Here is a 23,573-nt window from a genome sequence, read left to right on the forward strand (position 1 = left end):
GCAGGACTTATATACTTAATGGTAAGGTCCTAGGGAGTGTTGCTGAACCAAGAGACCTTGAAGTGCAGGTTCATAGCTCCTTGAAAGTGGAGTCGCAGGTAGATAGGATAGTGAAGAAGGCGTTTGGTATGCTTTCCTTTATTGGTCAGAGTATTGAGTACAGGACTTGGGAGGCCATGTTACGGCTGTACAGGACATTGGTTAGGCCACTGTTGGAATATTGCGTGCAATTCTGGTCTCCTTCCTATCGGAAAGGTGTTGTGAAACTTGAAGGGGTTCAGAAAAGATTTACAAGGATGTTGCCAGGGTTGGAGGATCTGACCTACAGGGAAGGCTGAACAGGCTGGGGCTGTTTTCCCTGGAGTGTCGGAGGCTGAGGAGTGACCTTGTGGAGGTTTACAAATTATGAGGGGCATGGATAGGATAAATAGGCAAAGTCTTTTCCCTGGGGTTGGGGAGTCCAGAACTAGAGGGCATAGGTTTAGGGTGAGAGGGGAAAGATATAAAAGGGACCTAAGGGGCAACATTTTCATGCAGAGGTTGGTACGTGTATGGAATGAGTTGCCAGAGGATGTGGTGGAGGCTAGTACAATTGCAACATTTAAGAGGCATTTGGATGGGTATATGAATAGGAAGGGTTTGGGCTGGGCACTGGCAGGTGGGACTAGATTGGGTTGGGATATCTGGTTGGCATGGACGGGTTGGACCGAAGGGTTTGTTTCCATGCTGTACATCTCTATGACTCTATGACTTTAATTCACCTAACCTGCACATCCTTGGAATGTGGGAGGAAACCGGAGCATCTGAAGGAAACCCACGCAGACACGGGGAGAATATGCAAACTCCACACAGACAGTCACCCAAGGTTGGAATCGAACCTGGGACCCTGATGCTGTGAGGCAACAGTGCTAACCACTGAGCCACCGTGCTGCCCTGAAATAAAAAGATGATGATAAATGCTTGCGTTTGTGGGATTCATAACAGGAGTGCATGTGTTGTCTTACACATTGCCTGTGTTCTATTATTTATACATGGTTGTAAATAATAATAGCGTCTGACATCAACGTGCCATGGTACATCTTTGAAATGATATACTTATAACCACAAGAATTCTACGCATTCTCAGTGACTTTCCACTTCTATTATTCATGAATAAAATCTCAAATGTCATGGCAATCTAAATAGCCAACAAAAATGGAACTGAGATGCAGTCAAATATCTGACCACTCATTGAATAGAAAATGAATTGAGAGACATTTTTCACACATGCTTCCTTTCTTGTTCCGTTCACAACCAGAATCTCAATCAAATGTTGCATTTTACAAGTGTGAACATTTTCACCCAATTTCATTTTTGGAATAGGGTGTATTTGTTTTAATACTATACTAGAGACTAATTTAATGGCATAATATGGTGCATTTTTGCTATACATGTACAACACCAAATAATTGATGCCAATATTGTATCAAATAGACAAAATTACTACAGAGCACAATTCGATCATAATTCTACCATATGGAAAGCAATACTGATATTGTATAGAAAGAAACAGAAGTGCAAAGTGATCACATTAACATTGAGAATGCTGTAAATTTAGATAGCAACAGACAGCAACTACACATGGACAGTTTAATTACACATAGACAGTCTAAGTATACCCTAATACCGTAATCTGCATTATGCAGTTGTATATACTATAAAAATGATGGTAACACTGTAATCTATTGATAAAAATGCAAATGCTTTTTAACAGGTAACAGTGCAGTAGACATTGTTCTAATTCTATTAATGATTAATGAGAAGTAAATAAATAATTGAATTTTGTTTGGCTAAATGTGATGAATGGTAGTTTGGTGTTTAAGTATCAATAAGTCAACAATACTCATTGATACATTGAATGAAACAAATAAAAACAGCAACAATGTAAGTGTTTTGGGAACAAAATTCTGAAAAAGCTGTTGCATGAAAAAACAAAATTGTTATTTCTTTATTTGACTTGGTGCAATCAGTTAATAACACTAATGCTGTGAGAATGATCACAGACATCACATTGATTCTGCTGAGGTTTAAGTTCATGATTTATCATATTGCTGTCTCTGTGTCATTGTTTTCACAGAGGGGGGTCAGTATTTGGGCTAAGCAGAAAAATGATTGCCAGGCAGGTGAAACAAGAGGAACAAGTATTTTAAAAACTGATTTGCATGCATTCACCAAAAGAAAACAAGAAATGACCAAGTGGTTAATAAGAGCGAGAAACTTGGAAGTAATTAATAATATCAGAGAAAAAGGACTGAATTTCCCATTTTTTTGGTAAGTGTTCTTTTTGGTGAAATTAAAAGCAGGCCATTAACCATGGCTCCTGTTGATATTTCTCAAACAATAGTACACTCTTCAGCTCATCATTTATGCAACCAGCTTCTTTGGTACTCAGCTTGCACAATCGTATGGCAGCAGTGACACGAGGGCTTTGAAATGTTTGCACTGCTAGCACCATATTTAAAGCTCCACTCTACAGCATGTCAGAAACTGCACGTCTGGATCTGGCCAAGGACCTGGTCCAGAAAGGAAAGCTTGCTTCCCACTTCCATATACATCTCATGTGGTTACATAGAAACATACGGATTGCTTGATGGGAAAAGACCAAAATCACCTTCCATTATTCTGGTTTGAAGATGAGACAAACAAACAAGGGGCAAGAAGAACCCCAGTCATGGAAAGCTTTTGATTCATAGATCATAGATTCAAAGGATCAATGGTCCAACGAATCATAGATTCAAAATTCAATCTCTCAATTATGCTACACTAACAAACATCATGTCTCAAATTATTAATTTGTTCTCATTACTTTCTTAAAGAAAACTATCTAATTTGTATTTGAATTAATGAATGCTATTTTCTTTCACTGTTTCATGTGGAGTTCCTTCCATAGATTGACCACAGATCAGTTTTGAATTCATGCCCTTCAAGAGCTGACTATGTCTTCTCTAGATAGGTCAGGGTGAAACAACTGGTCATTCTCTAAATAGCCTTTTTCATTTTAACTTTTTTTTCTTTTAGTTTTGTCTTTCAAAACTGAAGTGTTCAAATTTCTTCAATACAATGAGTTTTTCAGTACCCTTCATGCATGTAGCCAATTTTTCTTTAAAATCTGATGTGAAATGGAAATTGCTATCTGCACTATCTGATCAAAATATTTGAAAATGAACGTTACAATTAATTTATCTTTACTATCAAAACTATACAAATTATTTGATAAAGTTACAATGAATTCAGCCAAGGTGAAATTTCAAAATTATTTTTGGTTTTAGAATCAGTAGAAAAATAATCTTGCTGTGGACCTCTATCATCACATGGCCCACTGATTTTCATGTTATAAAAGTTTTGTTTATTGATTCAATAGACTTCAATAGTTACGCTTTCACTATTCTACTGTTGATCCACCCATGAGGCTGTACAACTCCTTTATACATGACTGAAAAACAAGTTTTCTTTTATATTCTTATCTGCTGTGCTGAGAATGCAGACTAATGCTAGGGTTAAATCCCACTAGCACAGCCAGCTCATTAGATTCTTACCCAGGTCACCATTGTGATGACGGACCTGAGCAGCAAGAAATAGCATTCTATTATGCAGTGATAGAATGAGGGTTTTAAAACTGAAACTGACTTTACCTCAATAATATTCACACAAAACGTCATCACGCAAGCAGCATCACATGCTTAGCAAGCAAAACCTGGAACCTGAATTTTCCTCTTCCAACCACTGGCGGTGTGACCTAGCTCAGCACCTCAAAAGATCCAACCTCAAGGGATTTCTGGTCTGCATATGGCAAAACAAATCAGGCAATGTTTTACACACCTTGTCATGATTGTATGTTCTTTTTATATTTGTGGAGGAGAAAGTGAGGACTGCAGATACTGGAGATCAGAGCTGAAAAATGTGTTGCTGGAAAAGCGCAGCAGGTCAGGCAGCATCCAAGGAGCAGGAGAATCCACATTTCGGGCATAAGCCATTCCTGAAGAAGGGCTTATGCCCGCAACGTTGATTCTCCTGCTCCTTGGATGCTGCCTGACCTGCTGCGCCTTTCCAGCAACACATTTTTCACATTTGTGGAGGACCCAATCTAGAATGTAAATTTTCATATATCATAAATAAACTATCATATTGATTCACTTAACATACCTATCTTTGATTCATTTGTTCTGACAGTCATTAGCTCTGCTTTAGTATTATTAGTGTTATAATCTATATAATACAATTCAATAGGTATTACAAACTTAATAAACAGCTATTGTGATGTTTAGAAGACATTCATAACCCATTCACATTTTGTACAAATGGTTTAAGCCTTCTCACTTCCATAGTACATCCACTAACTACACTCTTTATTCCACTACTTTCAATTCTTCAGTATGCTCTATAATTTATTGTGCACCATCTGCCTCCCATGTGCTTCTTTTACACAATCAACAGCTGTTTTATGTGTGCTTTGCTCATAGATGAATGACCTGCACATATGAGACATCTGAATCACTGATCAAAAGGCAGAGAGAAGTACAACACCACATGGAACATAATCATTTCTGCACATATTTTGATATACAGCTGTAATCACAAGAATACATTTGAAAATCCACTGAATAACATTATGTACAGAAAGCAACAATAAGGAAATAACACTCAGGAGACTGCTTTGACTCACAATACCAGCTTGGCAAAAATGGGATTCAAAAGGTTGCCATTGATTTTCCATTAATTTTTACTGTATGCTTTAAGAGTATTTCTAAATTGTCTACAATGGAAATGGAGTTTATAACATGGCAAATACATTGAAAATGCACTAGGGAGTTCAGCTTCATTCTGTAGGTGACTGGAGATGTGAATCTTTCAGTTAAGCACATTTATTTAATTTAAGTGAACTACCTTTGGATCCACTGCTGTCTGTCTATCTGGTGAAAAAAATCCCACATTGTTGTTTGTTAGGAAGATTCATGATTCTGACCAAGCAGCAATGTAGAAATGTTAATAGATCACATTGTCACCAAATTTCAACATTTAAAAATGGCACCTGGAATCTGGATTCAGAAGTTCCCACCCTCATATTGACAGGTTTCAGATGTGTCAAGAAGGAAATGGGGTGAAGTGTTACTCACACGTGATGGATGGAGAAAGTGAGGACTGCGGATCCTGGAGGTCAGAGTGGAAAAGTGTGGTGCTGGAAAAGCACAGCAAGTCTGGCAGCATCCGCGGAGCAGCAGAATCGATGTTTTGGGCATAAGCCCTTCATCAGGAATGTGGAGGGGAGTTGGGGGAAGGGGGCTAAGAGACAAATAGGAGGGCTGGGGCTGAGGGGAAAGTAGCTTGGAAGGTGATAGGTCTGGAGTAGTGGGTCTGCTTCAGGGCAGAGGAGGTGACCTAGGGGGTGCAGTGAGAGAGAACCTCACTGAGATCCTTGCAGAGGGAGGAGGAGAAGTTCTTCAAGGTGGGCATCCTCAGAAGAGGCTTTGCAGTAAAGTTACAGTGACTCAGAGAAAGTGAGGACTGCAGATGCTGGAGATCAGAGTTGAAAAGTATGGCACTGGAAAAGCACAGCAGGTCAGGCAGCATCCGAGGAGCAGGAGAATCAACGTTTTGAGCATAAGACCTTCATCAGAAATGAGGGGTACTAATGAAAGGCTCCTCAGATGCTGCCTGATCTGCTGTACTTTTCCAGAGCCACATTTTTTGACTCACACATGATGGAAGCCAAACTTAGCAAAGCCTTTTGAACTCAATGCTGAGTTCATGGACTCCAGAACTTCTGGGCGGCACAGTGGTTAGCACTGCTGCCTCACAGCGCCTGAGACCTGGGTTCAATTCCTGCCTCAGGCGACTGACTGTGTGGAGTTTGCACATTCTCCCCGTGTCTACGTGGGTTTCCTCCGGGTGCTCTGGTTTCCTCCCACAGTCCAAAAGATGGCAGGTCAGGTGAATTGGCCATGATAAATTGCCCGTAGTGTTAGGTAAGGGGTAAATGTATGGGTGGGTTCTGCTTTGGTGGGTCGGTGTGGACTTGTTGGGCCGAAGGGCCTGTTTCCACGCTGTAGTGTAATCTAATCTAATCTAATTTCCAGCGAGGAAAAGGCCTAAGCTGTGAGACACAATTTTTAGAGTGGATGTAAACATTCATGAAAGGTGGATAACAAATATTAATATTACTGGACTGAGGTTATTTAAATGCATTCAGTTCTGTTCTTCATGCTGTAGGAAGAATGTTGTGAAACTTGAAAGGGTTCAGAAAAGATTTAGAAGGATAGTGCCAGGGTTGGAGGATTTGCGCTGCTGGGAAAGGTGGGATAGACTGGGGCTATTTTCCCTGGAGCATTAGAGGCTGAGGGGAGCATTAGAGGTTTAAAAAAATCATGGATAAGGCAAATAGCAAAGGTCTTTTCCCAGGGTAGGGGAGTCCAAAACAATTTTGATGAGAGAGGAAAGATTTAAAAGAGTCTTAAGGGGTAACTTTTTTATACAGAGGGTGGTGTGTGTATGGAAGCAGCTGCCAGAGGAGGTGGTGGAGCCTGGTTCAAGTATAACATTTCAAAGGCATCTGGATGGGTACATGAATGAGAAAGAGTTAGAGGGATATGGGCCAAATGCTGGCAAATGAGACTAGATTAATTTAGGATATCTGGTCGGCATTGAAGTGTTGGACTGGAGAGTCTGTTTCGATGCTGGATATCTCTATGACTCCATGACTCTAAATCTCCAGCCTTTAAAAATTGGAAATAGCCTCTGTCAGTGAGATGCCTTGAAGGGGTCATGCATTAACATCTGGTGACTTAGGGTATGGAAGTCACATGGGGCATAGTAATGGGGTGTATGGAATGAAGACTAGAGAAAACAAGAAAACAATTGGGTTGGAGTCCAAGAAAACCAAGGCCAACCTCTTAAACAATCCACACAGCATTCTCATTTGTATCCAGGGCTACACTCCACCATGAAAACTGTGTCTGATTGTTGAGATTGGAACCAGGTGGATCTTGTTGACTATGAGAACCTTGATTGTGGTTGTTAACTGAGGCCAATCAGGAAATCCCTGGCTGACCAATGTGATCAGGGGATTACCTCCCCCAGGAGACTGTGCCCCACAACATGAGCTGCACCTGGAATTTTGGTTTTGTCTCTTTTAAAGATGTAAATTGTTGGGTCCTGTTTCAACTGCTGCTGCACACCATCCATCTCTTCTCCTTCATCCACTGCCTGGACACATCTTGGTGTATTCATTTGCCACAGGGTACTGGAGATCTCCATTGGAAGGCTCCCTATGCAGGGATCCTCCCTCTTTCACTTGGGAGTCTGGGGTGGAGGGTTTTGCATGCGACAGTCCCTTTTAACTGCAGATTGCAGTGGTTCATGGTCTCCTAGCCCAGCTGTTTGTTTTGTAGTGCTGTGGATCATGTGTATGTTGGGTGTGGGCATTTGTACTCCCTTTTTAGTTATCTGAAGAACCTTCTCCTCTATATCTGGTTGCACTTCAGCCTTGCGCTCCTAATTTTTGGGCACCCGATGTGGAGGGGAGTGGGCAGGTTGGAGGATCTTCTCATGGATCTGCTCCTAGCCTGGCCAGGCTGGCCAATAACAGGTCCAGGCAGCAGGCTATGGAGATGATCATAATGGCTGACAGCCTTCCCCTCTTTTATGGTTATGTTCGGGCTCAGGTGTACCTGGAGAAGGAGCACACCGTGTCCACCAATATCCTTGATACCTTTTGGGAGAGGTGGGCACTGCAAGGAGTGGAATGCTTTATTTCCTCCTCCAATTAACCCTTGTGCTACTGACCTTGAGAGTGAAAATCCAGCACATACTTCCAAATCTGAAAGGACATGACATCAAGAAGAATCCTGAGGTGATGGTATTCCCATCTACCATGGTCTTATCCTTTTGGATGGTAGAAGTCACTAGTTTGAGAGGTCCAGGTGAAGAAGCTTTGACAAGCCATTGTAATGCATCTTGTAAATGATACTCTGGATCCATGCTGCACCGTTAATGAAAGAAGTTAATATTTATGGTGGTAGAGCTGATAGAGCAGACTATTTTGCTTTAGATTTTATTGCTATTTTTTTGATTGCCATTGGGATTGCATCTACATTGGCAAATGGACAGTATTCCACACTATTCCTGAATCCTACCTTGCAGATGGTAGAATGTTTTCGGAGAATCATGAGGTGAGTAACTCATTGCAAAATGTTCAGGTTCTAATTTGCTCTGCTATCACAGAATTTATAGGGTTGGTCCCATTAGGTATCTGCACGATAATGACTTCCAGAATATTGATGGTGGCAGATTCAACAATGATTGTGCTGCTAAATGTCAAAAGGAGGAGTTTAGATTCTCCTGTTTGAGATGGTCATTGCATGGTACTTGTATACAATGAATGCTTCTTGTTTAGGTAAACGTTGTGCAAGACCTGCTGCACATAGACAAGGACTGTGTCATTATCTGAAAAATTACAAATAGCACTGAATGTTGTACAATCATCAGCCAACATCTTCACATTTAACTTCATGATAAAGGAAAAATCATTGATTAAGTGGCTGCAGATTGTTGGCCCCAGGATAATGCATTGAATTTCTTTGAGAGATGTGCTGGTGCTGAGGTGATAAGCTTACAACACTGACAACCAGCTTTCTTTATGATAGGTAATTTATCAATGAAAAAAGCCCCCTCATCTCCATTGATTTCAGAATCATCATGTCTCTCCTGTGTCATACTAGTTTTAAATATGTCTTGATGTCAGGGGCAGTCACTTTCACCTCTTCTCTGAAATTCACTTCTTTTCTTCTGTGATAAGGTTTGGATACTTGAGAGCAGGTTTATGGTGAATTAAGGCAAACGTAGTGCCATCATAGGTGCTCTCAAATTAGCAAGAGATCTTAAGACCATAAGATAAAAGAGCAGAATTAGGTCATTCAGCCCATCGTGTCTGTTGTGCCATTCAACCCCATTTTTCAAACCTATTCTCCTGCTTTCTCCCATAATCCTTGATCCCCTCACTGATCAAGAACCTATCTTTCTCTTTGTTAAATTAACTCAATGACTAGGCCTCTGTAGTAACGAGCTCCACAGAAACACCACACTCTGGCTGAATAAATGTCTCCTCATCTCAATTTTAAAGGGTTGTCACTTCACCTTGAGGCTGCGCTTCAGGGTCATAGTCTCTCCTACAAGTGGAGACATGTTCTCCACATCCACTTTATTCAGGCCCCTCAGTCTCCTATAAGTTTCAGTCAGATTCACCCCTCATCCTTCAAAACTCCATTGAGCACAGACCCAAAGTCCTCAACTGCTTCTCAAATGACAAGCCCTTCATCCCCAGGATCATTCTTGGAAACCTCTTCTGGACCTTCCAACACTAGCCCATTCTTCCTTAGATTTGGGACACAAAGCTGCTCAGAATATTCCAAATGCAGTCTGACCAGAGCATTATATAGCCTCAGCAATATATCTCTGGTCTTGTCCTCTAGCCCTCTTGAAATGAATGCCAATATGACATTTGCCTTCCTAACTGCCAACTGAATCTACATGTTAACCTGAAGCAAATCCTGAATTAGGACTCCCAAGTCTTTTTGAGCTTCAGATTTCTGAAGCCATTCCCAATTTAGAAAATAGTCTGCACCTCTATTTTTCCTACCAATGTGCATAGCCTTCCACTTTCCAACATTGTATTCCATCTGCCACTTCTTTGCCCACTTGCCTAGAATGTTCAACTTCTTCTGTAGCCACCCTCCTTCCTCAGAACTACCTATCCCTCCAACTATCTTTGTGTTATCTGCAAACTTTGCAACAATGCCCTCAGTTCTTTTGTCCAGATCATTAAGGTAAAATACGATTAGTTGTGGTCCCAACACTATCCCTTCCAGAACTCCACTCGTCACCAGCTACCACCCTGAAAAGGATTCCTTTATCCCTACTCTCTGTTTCTGACAGTCAGCCAATCCTCTATCCATGCCAATACCTTAACAGTAACACTATGGCTTCTTATCTTATTTAGCAGCATGTGTGGCATCTTGTCAAATGCCTTCTGGAAGTCCAAATAAATCACATACACTGCCTATCCTTTATCTAACTTGCTCATTACCTCCTCAAAACATTCCAACAGATTTGTCAGGCATGACCTCCCCTTGACATGTTGCCTCTGCCTTATTTTACCATGTACTTCCAAGTACCAGGGGCCTGAACATTTTAGACCACTGCTACACCACTGTGAAAGATGCCTACCGCTCCATCCCCGCCCTCATTTTGGGAATTCCGACCACAACGCCACGTTTCTTCTCCCAGCTTACAGGCAAAAGCTCAAGCAGGAGACCTCCTCCCGGATAAGGTCCAGTGCTGGTCGGAGGAGGCAGAGGATCAACTCTGGTTCTGTCTGGAATCGGCTGATTGGGTCATGTCCAAACAGTCTACAGGTACCTTGGATGAGTATGCCACCACTGTCACAGACCTTTATCAGCAAGTGTGTGGAGGACTATATACTGAGGAAGTCAATCTGGGTTGTATTCCCCAACAGGAAACCCTGGATGAATCAGGACATACAGAACCTGCTAAAAACCAGGTGTGAGGCCTTCAGATCAGGAGACCCACTCAAATATAAGGAATCCAAGTATGGCCTTCGCAGAGCCATTAAGACAGCCAAGGACCAATATCGATCCAAACTAGAGACCCAGACAGACATCCGGCGACTATGGCAAGGACTGAATGACATCGCAAGTTCTAAAAAGAGACAGTGCAAGATAGCAGACGATGTCACATCCCTCCCAGATCGTTTCCTCACCTTTGAGCAGAATTTCAGTGGAGAGATTTAGATTTAGATTAGATTAGATTACAGTGTGGAAACAGGCCCTTCGCCCCAACAGGTCCACACCGACCCGCCGAAGCGAAACCCACCCATACCCCTTACCCAACACTACAGGCAATTTAGTATGGCCAATTCACCTGACCCTGCACATCTTTGGATGGTGGGAGGAAACCGGAGCACCCGGAGGAAACCCACGCAGACACGGGGAGAATGTGCAAACTCCACACAGTCAGTCGCCTGAGGCGGGAATTGAACCCGGGTCTCTGGCGCTGTGAGGCAGCAGTGCTAACCACTGTGCCACCGTGCCGCCCGAGAGGTAACACCTATTCCGACAAGTCCTTACGAACCTATTCCAACAGTCACTGCATCGGAGGTCAGATCAGTTTTCCTTCGTTTGAATCCAAGAAAAGCGATGGTACCAGACGGAGTACCAGGCTGTGTACTCAGGGCATGCACAGATCAACTGGCAGAGGTCTTCTTGGGCATCTTCAACCTCTTCCTGTAGCAGGCCACTGTCCCTGCCTGTTTCAAGAGGGCCAACATCATCCCTGTGCCTAAGAAGACTTGTACAACATTTCTCAATGACTACCGCACAGTGGCCCTAACTTCAGTAGTCATGAAGTGCTTTGAAAGGCTGGTCATGGCATTAATGAACTCCAGCCTTCCCATTACTCTTGACCCAAGCCAATTTGCCTACCGGACCAACAGATCCAAGTCAGATGCCATGTCACTTGCCCTTCAGTCCTCCCTAGAACAACTACGTAAGAATCCTACTCATTGACTACAGTTCAGCCTTCAACACTATTATCCCCTCGAGACTGATTACTAAACTTAGTGATCTCAAACTAAGCTGCACTCACTACAACTGGATCCTCAGTTTCCTGACTCACAGGTCACATTCAGTGAAGATTGGGGACAATATTTCATCCTCACTAACACTCAACACTTAGGGCGGCACGGTGGCTCTGTGGTTAGCACTGCTGCCCCACAGCACCAGGGTCCTGGGTTCAATTCCAGCCTCAGGTGATTGTCTGTGTGGAGTTTGCACGTTCTCCCCGTGTCTGTGTGGGTGATCTGGTTTCCTCCCACAATCCAAAGATTTGCAGGTCAGGTGAATTGGCCATGCTAAATTGCCCATAATGTTAGGTGTATTAGTTAGGGGTAAATATAGGGTAGGGGAATGGCTCTGGGTGGGTTACTCTTCGGAGGGGCGGTGTGGACTTGTTGGGCCGAAGGGCCTGTTTCCATACTGTAGAGAATCTAATCTAATCCTAATCCAACACTGGAGTCCCCCAGGGGTATGCACTCAGCCTCCTACTGTACTCACTATATACCCATGACTGCATCGCCAAATACCAGACTAATGCCATTTACAAGTTCACTGATGACACCACCATCGTCGGTCGAATCTCAGACTACAGACGGGAGGTGGAAGACCTCGCAAAATGGTGCACTGAGAACAACCTAGCTCTCAGTGCCAGCAAAACTAAGGAACTCATTATTGACTTTTGGCGGATGTTACTCATGCCCCCCCCCCACATTTAACAGCACAGCGGTGGAACGAGTGGAGAGAGTGTCAAGCTCCTGGGAGTGGTCATCAACAACAAGCTTTCTTGGACTCTTCACGTGGACCCACTGGTTACAAAGGCCCAACAACGTCTCTTCTTCCTCAGGCAGCTGAAGAAATTTGGCATGATGGAGAATATCCTTGTCAACTTTTATAGATGCGCCATCGAGAGTATTCTGTCTGGATGTATCACCACCTGGTATGGCAACAGTACCATTTAAGATCGGAGACTGTTACAGACAGTGGTGAACTCGGCCTGGACAATCACAAAGGCCAACCTCCCATCAATAGAATCCATCTACCAGCCCCACTGTCAAGGAAAGGCCGCCAGCATTCTCAAAGATCCATCCCATTCTGGCAATGTCTTTCTACAACCTCCTACCATTGGGGAGAAGTTACAGAAGCCTGAACACATGCACCAGCCAGTTTTGAAACAGTTTCTATACTACTGTTAGAATACTGAATGGACTCTCAAACTCTTAACATTTGCCTATACCTGTGTTTTTTGTTTTTGCTACTGTTTACTTATTATTTACTTATCTATGCTACTTAACTCTGTGATCTGCCCGTATTGCTCGCAAGACAAAATTGTGCCTCAGTACATGTGACAATAAATTCAATTCAATACACCACAATCTCACCCTTACTAATAGACTCTAATATATTACCAATCACCGGAGTCAGGCTAATCAGCCTATAGTTTCCTGTCTTCTGCCTCCCTTACCTGGGGCCATACCTGATAGGTCACCACGAATGCATGTACAATCCTCAGCTATCTCCTTCACAACTCTGGCATGTAGTCTATCTAGTCCAGGTAATTTGCCTTAGACTCTTCAGCTTCCACTACCCAGTACCTTATCATCAGTGATGGCCACTACACTGACCTCTGCCCCTTGACCTTCTTGAAGTTTGAGTATGTTGCTGGTGTCTTCCACTGTGAAAGCTACTGCGAAGTAACTATTTTGTTCCTCTGCAATTTACTCAACTATTATACCATCACAAAATTCAAGCTTTGCCCTCTCAAACTGCAGAATGAATTCTATAATATTATGTTCACTGCCCCCTAAGGATTCCTTAACCTCCAGTTCCCTAATCAAAGTCTGCCTCGTCACATATCATTGAATCCAGAGTTTTCTATTCCCTTGTGGGATCTACCACAACCTGCTCCAAACAAAAAATTCTTGTAGATGTTCCATGAATTCCTTTTATTGAAACCTGATACCAACCTAATTTTCCCAGGCCACTTATATGTTGAGGTCCCCCATGATTATTGTAATAATGCCTTTCTTATATGTCTTTTTCTACCTCTTCTTATATGTTCTTCCCTACATCCTAATTATTGCTAGGAGGCATTAAACTCTTATGGTCATCACAGAGAAGACTGGTGGTGGTTTAATCTGAGGGTTACCATGCCTCAGGTGAAGGGAGAGGCTGAGAAGGAAAGTTCTTCATGATAACCTTCGTGTCTCAGGATAGCATTGATAATGAAACCTCCACTACTTTGTTGATGATTGAGAGTGAACTAATGTGTGATCATTGAGTGAGTTGGATTTGTCCATTTTTGTAGGCAGCGCATTGTTAGGTAGATACCAATGTTATAACTGTATTGGAAAAGTGTGGCCAGGAGTTTGGCCAGTTTTGGAGCACAAATCTTCAACTCTTTAGCTGAGTTGTAGTTGGGGTCAATAGCTTTTGACTAGACTCAGATCTTTAGCAGGAAGGAAGAAAAGACTTTCATTTAAGACTTGAGACAGGGCAGAATTGAACCATTCAGCCCATCAAGTCTGCTTCACCATTTGATTATGACTGATACATTTCTCAACCCCATTTTCCTGCTTTCTCCCAGTAAACCTTTGTCCGCTTATTAATCTGACCCCATCTTAAAGACCTCAATGACTTGATCTTCACAGCCTTTACTATTTAGATATTAATTTTCATAACCCAAGTGCTTTACAATTCATAAAATACTTTTGAAGCATAGCAATTGTTGCAATGTGGAAAGCATGTAACAGTTCATTCACAGCTCCACAAACAGCAATGTGATAATAATCAGAGAATCTGTTTCTTTTCTGACATAGGATAAATATTGGTCACAGCACCCAAGACCCAGAAGTCCAGGTGTAGCTGTGAAAAGAAGATGAGAAATGTACATACTACATGGATGGTGAACAGCTAACATTTAACCTTATTTTACATCTCTATCACTCCTTTATTGCTATTATCACTGCCTTTGTCTTTTGCTGTGGGCATGCTCACCATTTGTTCTCCTTGGTTCCCCCCCCCCCTCCGCCAACAGCATAAAAAACATAATTTTCCAGCTCCTTTAAGTTCTGAAGAGTAATCATATTAAACTCTAACTGTCAACTCTGTTTCTCTCTCCATAGATGATGCCAGACTTGCTGACTTTCCCCAGCACTTCCTGTTTTTATGCCATACGTCCAGTTTGGCAGCAATGTTATTCCAGATGTGGGAGGCACCATCAGTGGTGATACTCAATCAGTCTTGGAGATCATCACTGAAGTTTTTGACTCAGAATACACTTTGATTTCTTGCTAAACTCAAATGTTTCTTCCAAATTAGTTGTTCTGTGTTGAACACAATTCATCATCTGAGAGAAGGTCATAGATGGTAATCAGTAGAAGATTTTCTTCCTTATTTTGACCTGATACTTTGAGATTAACAAAGTCAAATAAAGGACAGCCATGCCTTCCAAATGAGCATTATTGTGCAGCCATTGGGGGTCTCTCCTGCAGGTGACATGCAGGGAAGGTAAAGGCAGAAACTGAAATGTTGATAGAAAGGTAGATCTTTGTGAATATGTTTACATCAGAACGTTACTTGACATAGTGATACTCATATGTCACTGAATCATTTACAAAGTATCACTTGAAACCAGTTCTTCATTTCACCTTCATATGAACTGGTATTTTATTAATTTGAGTCAAAGAGTTGAACAGCATGGAAAAAGACACTTCGGTCCAACTTGTCCATGCCAACCAATATTCTAAATTAATCTAGTCCCATTTGCCAGCATTTGGCCCAAATTGCTCTAAACTCTTCTTATTCATGTACCCAACCAGATGTCTTTTAAATGTTGTGATTGTACCAACCTCTACCACTTCCTCAGGCAGTTAATTCCATATATGATTCACCCTCTGCATGAAAACATTGGCCCATTTAAATCTTTCCCCTCTCACCTTAAAACTATGCTGTCGAGTTTTGGACTCCCCTAACATGGGAAAAAGACCTTGGCTATTCACCATATCTATGCTCCTTATGATTTTACATATAAGGTCACCCCTCAGCCTCCAACACTCCACGGAAAATTGCCCCAGGCTATTCAGCCTCTCCTAATAGCTCAAACCCTCCAACTCTGGCAATATCCTTGTGAGTCTTTTCTGAATCCTTTCAAGATTAACAACATATTTCCTATAGGAGGCAGTATTCAATGCAGTATTCCAAAAGTGGCCTAACCAATGTCCTACGCAGCCACATCATACTATCCCAACTCTAATACTCAATGCATTGACCAATAAAGGCAAGTGTACCAAATGTCATCCCCACTACCCTGGCTACCTGTGACTCCACCTTCAAGGAACTATGAACCTGCACCCCAAGGTTTCCTTGTTCGGCAACACCCCCAGGATCCTACTATTAAGTGCAGATGTCCTACCCTGATTTGCCTTACCAAAAATGCAACACCTCATATTAATCTAAATTAAACTCCATCTGCCACTCCTCAGCCTATCAACCCATCTGTTCAAGGTTCCATTGTACTCGGAGATAACCTTCTTCCCTGTCCACTACACCTCCAATATTGGTGTCATCTGCAAAGTAACTAACCATTCCTCCTATATTCACATCCAAATCATTTATATGAATAACAAAAAGCAGTGGACCTAGCACAGATGTTCATGGCAAACCACTGGTCACAGGCCTCCAGTCTTAAAAGCAATCCTTCACCACCCTCGTCTCCTACCTTCAAGACAATTTTGTGACCAAATGGCTAGAATTCCATAGATTCCATGTGATCTAACCTTGCTAACCAGTCTACCATGAGGTACCTTGTTGAGCATCTTGCTGAAGTCCATATAGCCAATGTCTACTGCTCTGGTTCATCAGTCTTTGTCATTTCTTCAAAAACTCAATCAATTTAGTGACACATGATTTTCCATGCACAAAGCCATGTTGACTATCCCTAATCAGTCCTTGCCTTTCCAAATACATGTAAATTCTGTCCCTCAGAGTCCTCTCTAACAGCTTACCCACCACTGATGTCAGACTCACCGATTAATAGTTCACTGACTTTTCCTTACTACTTTTCTAAAATAATGTATATCCTCCAGTCTTCTGAAACCTTACCCATGGCTATCGATTATGATTAGAGGAAGGTCATTTATAAAGTTAGTGAGTATAGTTAGGCCTAGAACACTATGTCTTGGAGCTGAGATAACTGACCTCCAACAACCACAACCATCTCATTTTGTGCTAACTGTGACTGCACACATTGGAGAATTTTCCAATGAATCTATTTAACTCCAGTTTATCTATGACTCCTTGATGACACATTTGGACAAAGGAAACCTTGATGTCAAGGGCAGTAACTCTCACTTTTTCTCACACTGAGGGTTGGGGATGGGTGGAAAGAAGTTGGAAACTTGACTCCAAGAACTTTTAGACTGAGGCCAAGAGGACAATAGACTATAGATATTTGAGCAAAATAATTATTCTCCAGCTGAAAAATTCCACTAACAACAGATTTTTGCTTTATCCTGAACAAATATTATCTCCACAATGTTTTGCTATTTCCCATAATCCAACAAAATGTGATCAAATTAGAACTGTCTTTTATGCAAAATGGAAATTTCCAGTAGACATGTTTCCTCTGTGTGCTCAAATCTATCTTACATTGCATTGGAAAGCACACAAATGCTTCACATTTCTTGGCAGATAGGTCTGAACCATTACTAACTACGGAGCTATTGATAAGCTGGAAAATAGCTTTAAGGACTGATCGCCTAACTTGCATTGATAAAATCAGGCAGACCAATTCAGAAACAGGCCATCTGGCCCAACAAGTCCACACCAACTCTCCAAAGCACAGCACACCCAGACCCATTCCCCTTCTACTCTACATTTACCCCTGACTAATGCACCTAATCTATATATTCCTGAACACTATGGGCAATTCACCTAACCTGCACATCTTTGGATTGTGGGAGGAAACTGGAGCACCTGGAGGAAAATCATGCAGACACTGGGGGAATGTGCATACTCTACACAGCCTCGATTCCAAGGCTGGAATCAAACTTGTCCCTGGCACTGTAAGGCAGCAGTGCTAGCCACTGTGTCACCTACATTCCACTTGTCTTTTTCCTTACAAACACATAAGACGTTATTTTGCTATCAATGGTGGAAGATCTGTATCTGTACACATTCTGATCACACTCCCACTCCCGCTCCTCATGGATAGAGGATTAGAGGATCAGTGATCGATTGAAGCCATAACCAACCTCATGATCTCCTCAGACTCAACTCCCTATATAACCTTTTGAAGTAGATCAAGCCCTGTGCAAACTTAATTATTTTCCTGTATTTTCCCCTCTTCTATGTTGATATATATCTTAAAGATTTGGATGAGGGAACTAAATGTACCATCTCAAATTTTGCAGATGAGACAAAGCTTGACGGAAGGGTGAACTGTGAAGAATATGCAGTGATGTTGATAGTGATTTGGATAAGCTGAATGAGAGGAAAAATGCATGGCATATGCTGTAAAATGTGGATAAATGTGAGATTATCCAATTTGATAGCAAAGGTCAGAAGGCAGATTATTATTTGAATGTCTGTAAATTGAAAGAGTGGAATGTTCAATGAGATCTAGGTGGCTTCATGCCGCAGTTGCTAAAAGTAAGCATGATGGGCAGCAGGCAGTAAAGAAAGCAAACTGTATATTGGCCTTCATAGTGAGAGGATTTGAGTACAGGAACAAGGATATCTTGCTGCAATTGGTGAGGTCACACCTGGAACATTATGTGCACTTTCAATCTCCTTAACTGAGGAAGGATGTTTTTGTTACAGAGGGAGTGCAGCGAAGGTTTACCAACTTGATTCCAAGAATGGTAGGACTTATGTATAAGGAGAGATGTAGTCAGGTGGGATTGTATTCATTGGCATTTAGAAGAATGAAGGGGGTCCCATTGAAACCTATGAAGTTGTAATGGAGTAAATAGGTTAGGTGCAGGAAGGATGTTATGACTGTGAGGAGGTCTAGATCAAGGACTCATAGCAAGGATAAGGAGTAAACCTTTTTGGATTGTAATGAGGAGAAATTTCTTTACCCACAGAGTGGTGAATTATCACAGAAAATGGTTAAGGCCAAAATATGATGTGTTTTCAAAAAGGAAGTAGATACAGCTCTTGTAGCTAAAGGGATCAAGGGATATGGGAGGTGGTGGGATTAAGGTATTGAACTCAATGCTCAGCTATGATCATGATGAATAAATGAGCAGATTTGAAGGGTTGAATGGCCTACAATTGCTCCTATCTTCTATGTTTCTCAGATTCCCTATCGTATGGGCCTCAAAGTTTACCATTGTTATTATTAATTATTATTTTTCAACCTGTATTAATATATAAATTTACAGTAAGTTTAATAAATTAGTGATGATCAAATACTGTATGAAGGGAAAATGTTCCCGTGTGCATGAAACCATGGAAACATCATGCTTCAGTAAGTAATTGATTAAAGATGAATAATGTAGGATGTAAAGTAAGAAGGCTGATCTAGAGTTTCATTCTGATTGGCTTTGTAAGGAATTTTTTTCTGGAAATACATAAACCACATGGAGTTCAAAGCAAAGTGATTTGTGCTGGCCTGTCTGAAAACTGTGTGCAGCATCTTCAAATGTCTAGGATCAGCCTGGCCCAGCTGATTGCACTCTCATCTGAGTTCAAACAGCACATTAGTGTGGCAATCAAGGACAACTTAGAGCAATGTTACATTGTTAAAGACACTGTCCTTCATGTCAGATATACAACTGTGTCCCATTCTACTTGTTCGGGGTAATATAGTATTCAATAATGCTTTATGATATTATATAATTGCCATTATTCCCTCATGCAACACTTTTGAAAACAACCAAATGGGACAATTTTTTCTGACATTTTCAAGATCTTGCTGTAAAATATTATCTACAGGAGAGGGTGAGTTACAAAAAAGGAGGGGAGGTGATTGCAATATTGGTTAAAATATAATTACAATTTTGAGAAGGGATGATACACTAAATGGGTTAATTAATAAGGCTTTATGGGTTGAGTTTAGAAATAAAAAAGAGGCAGGCACAGTACTCGGAGTATACTATAGATCCCCAAATAGTGAGAGGGAGTAAGAGAACACAGATATACACAAAATTCTGCCTGTAGGAACAGGAGGGCAATAATCTTAGGAGACTTTAACTATCCCATCAACTGGCTTTCAAAAAAATATAAGGAGTGTTGAAGGTGAAAAATTCACATACTTTGTCCAGGATAATAAAATATAAACAATGTGTAACAAGCCAAATGAGAGGAGATGCAAATCTGGATTTAGTTTTGGGAAATGAAGATGGGAAAGTGACTGTGGACAACTATACCTGGGATAGCGGCCACTATTCAGTTAGATTTAGTATTATTATGGAAAAGGACAAAAGTAAATCAGGAATAAAAGTTTTAAACTGGGGAAAACAGATTTTCCAAAACTGAGAAGTAATTTGACCGAGGTGGACTGGACCGGACTGCAAAATGATAAATCAGTGGTCAAATATTGGGAGGCACTAAAAGTGAGATCCTTAGAGCGCAAAGCAGACATATCTCATCCCAAAATAAGAAGTGTACTGCCAGATCTAGACCCCCATCATTGTCTAGAAACATACAGAGGAAGATTAAATAGAAAAAGAAAAGGAGGGGGCAAGAACTTAACATTGCAGATGAGAATGGAAAGTAAGGGATCAAGTAAAGAAAAATGTAAAGAGATCAATGAGAGGGCATGAAAAAATATTAGCAAGTAAGATTAAGGAAAACTCAAAGCGGTTTTACAAGTATATAAAGGGCAAAAGGATAAGTTACGGAAAATGTGTGACTTATCAAAGATTAAGAACGGAACTTGTGTGCGAGAATATGGGAAGAAGTTTAAATGAACTTTTTGTTTCCATATTCACTAAGGAAAAGGATGATACAGATCTAGTAGTCCAAGAGGAGCACTGTGAAATATTGAACAAAATAATCATAACATGAGAGGAAGTGTTAGAATCCTGGAAAGTGGGTTAAGTCACCATGGCCAAATGGATTGTTCACTAGAATGCTGAAGGTGGTCAGGGAGAAAATAGTAGATGCTTTTCAGATTATTTTCAAATCTTTACTAGATACAGGTGAGGTGCCAGAGGACTGGAGAAATGCAAATGTGGTTTCAGACTTTCAAAAGGTTACAAAGGAAATGCCAAACAATTATAGGCCAGTTAGTTTTACTTTAGTAGTAGGCAAATTGTTAGAATCAATCCTGAGAGATTAGACAAACTGTCACTTAGGCATGGAACCATTAGGATTAGTCAGCATGGCTTTGTTAAGGGAAGGTCATGCCTTACAAATTTGATTGAATTATTTGAGGAAGTGACAAGGAGGATTGATGAGGGTACTGCAGTGGATGTTGTCTACATAGATTTTAGTAAGGCATTTGACAAGGTCCCCACTTGGCAGTCTGGTCAAAAAGGTAAAAGCCCATGGAATACAGGGTAAGGTGTCGAATTTGATCCAAAGTTGGCTTAGAAAGGGTGATAGTTGTTGACTGTCTTTGCGAATGGAAAGCTGTTTCAATTGGTGTTCTATAGGACTTGATGCTGGGCCCCTGCTGTTTGTTTTATACATTAATGGATTTGAATGTATGGAGCAGAATTGGGAAATTTTCAGAAGGCACAAATATTGACCATGTAATGGATAGTGTAGAAAATAGTTGTAAGCTCCAAAATGATGTAGATGGATTGGTGGAATGGGCAGGAAAGTGACAGATGGAGTTCAACTCTGATAAGTCTGAGATAATGCATTTAGGGAGGTCAAACAGTAAAACAAAATTCACAATAAATGGGAATATACTGAGAGGAATAGATGAAGTGAGATGACGTTGGCAAGCAAGTGCATGGGTCCTTAAAGGGAGCAGTATATGTTGATAAGGTAGTAGAAAAATGAATATGGAATATTCTCCTTCATTGGCAGAAGTATAGAATACAAATGTAGGCATGCAATGATGAAACTGTATAAGACACTGGTGAGACCACAACTGGAGGACTGTGTGCAGTTCTGGTCACCACATTACAGGAAGGACATAATTGCTCTGGAGAGAATGCAGCAAAGATTTAGTTGAATGTTTCCAGGACTGGAGTTGTAGTTATGAGAGATTGGAGAGGTTGGGATTGTTTTCCTTGCAACAGAGAAGGCTAAGGAGTGACATGAATGAGGTATATAAAATTGCGAGATGTAGGGGTACATGGGAGGAACCTGTTTCCCTTGGCAGCAAGTTTAAAAACCAAGGGTCATAGGTTCATAAGTGGCAAAAGCATTAGAGGGGACATGAGAAAAATCTTCTTTACACAGAGGTTAGTGAGTTTGCTGCCTGAGTTGGAGGCAGAGACCTTAAACTCTTTTAGAAAATACCCGGATCTATGCCTATGTGCTGTAAGCTGCAGGGCAATGGGCTGTGTACAGGAAAATGAGATTAGAAAGGGCATCTGTGTCTCTTTGGGTCGGCATGGACAAGATGGGCTGTATGACTCCCTTCTCTGCTGTATCATTTCTTTGGTTCTATGGTTATAAGTTGAAATGTTTAAGGGAAGTGATAAAATGCAATACAAATGTCATAAAGGGAAACTGCACATATTCCAAGCAAGCTTTTTATTTTCTCATTCATGCTTTCTAACATCTTAGAACAGCTATTTAAATGACACTGTACTTTGGAACAAAACGTTATACTTTTGTTGTTCAATAAGAATGCTTTTGGATATTAAAATAAATTGAATTTGAAGATATTGTATTTGGAAATAATATTAAGAGGGGTCATTGTAAAAATAAACAAACGGAACAGAAATATTTCTAATTATATGTCACATTATTTAATTTGACTCATATTAGGAAGTGACCAATTCATCTGCCAGATCTCTGCTTTGTCAGCTGATCAGCAGTAAGTAGAGCAGGAAGCAGATCTCAAGTTACTATCTATAACACAGCAGCAGCAGTGGTGAAACTGCACAGTCCCAATACCATCAGAAAGAGAAATGTGCCAGAGGGCTTATTGCTTCCTAGTCAGCACCTTACAATGTGGTAACAACAAATGGAAACAAGATCCAGCTGAGCAATTAGAATGAGTGAGAAATTGAAAAATCAAGGTGACATGTAAGTGCATTCAAATCTTTTGTTGCAATATGAATGGTTCAGAGAATGGTTTGGAGACTAAACATTAGAACAGGATCTGTGCCTTTCTCTGTATTTTCAAGAGGATTCCAAACATGGAAAACACTCTGGGTCAATCCACAGCAGATCTCTCCTTTTGAATTATTCTATCACATTTGTTGAATGAGCATGAAGTTGCAATGCAGGGATGAGTGGCAAGAGCTAACCATGTCTTATCAGAAATCCTTTATTCTCTAAATTGTTTGCTACTAATTTCTGCATGCTCCAAAGTATTGTGATATTTCTGTTAAATTGTACTGTCTTTGAAATTCATACACTTCAGTCAATTTATTTGCCCCTGTATAATTCTGTAACTATATTGCTGTAGCATAGAAATCTGTACATTGCATCAAATCTTAGGGTCTATGTGCATGTCTTAAATGTTTATTTTTATCTTGACTTCATATTTATGTGTGTCTATTGCCTTTATCCTTCCTATTTTTACACATGGGTTAGATGTTATATACTGTGCATTTTATAGTTTATGAACAGACAGGCATTTGGATGATCACATTAAATTCAGTGCTGACTGTGCGTCTGTGATATAGCTCTTCCCTCACCGAGCCGTATGTATAATGAAAATGGCTCAGTTAGATGCATTCCTTCACACAATATTTAGTTTCATCTTTATTGTCACAGGTGGATGTTTATGTAAATGCAGATCCTGGGCCCAAGCTTGCACTCAATGTATTCCAT

General features: G+C 41.0%; 2 protein-coding genes across 12 annotated transcripts in view; one reads left to right on the forward strand and one right to left on the reverse strand.

Annotated features, from left to right (window-relative positions):
• The window catches only part of LOC122559589 (voltage-dependent calcium channel subunit alpha-2/delta-4-like), a 483,398-nt gene that overhangs the window by 155,184 nt on the left and 304,641 nt on the right, over positions 1–23,573 (reverse strand). The gene's annotated exons all lie outside the window — the stretch shown is intronic.
• The window catches only part of lrtm2a (leucine-rich repeats and transmembrane domains 2a), a 96,847-nt gene that overhangs the window by 30,239 nt on the left and 43,035 nt on the right, over positions 1–23,573 (forward strand). The window contains exon 1 of one of the 2 annotated variants that reach the window (XM_043709344.1): positions 22,633–22,820. The exons of the other annotated variant lie outside the window; for it this stretch is intronic. The gene's annotated coding sequence lies outside the window, so the exon portion shown is untranslated. Of the gene's footprint in view, positions 1–22,632; positions 22,821–23,573 lie in introns of those variants that run through there. 2 annotated transcript variants of the gene reach the window in all.

Source organism: Chiloscyllium plagiosum, chromosome 19 (assembly GCF_004010195.1).
Source record: "Chiloscyllium plagiosum isolate BGI_BamShark_2017 chromosome 19, ASM401019v2, whole genome shotgun sequence".
NCBI lineage: Eukaryota > Metazoa > Chordata > Chondrichthyes > Orectolobiformes > Hemiscylliidae > Chiloscyllium > Chiloscyllium plagiosum.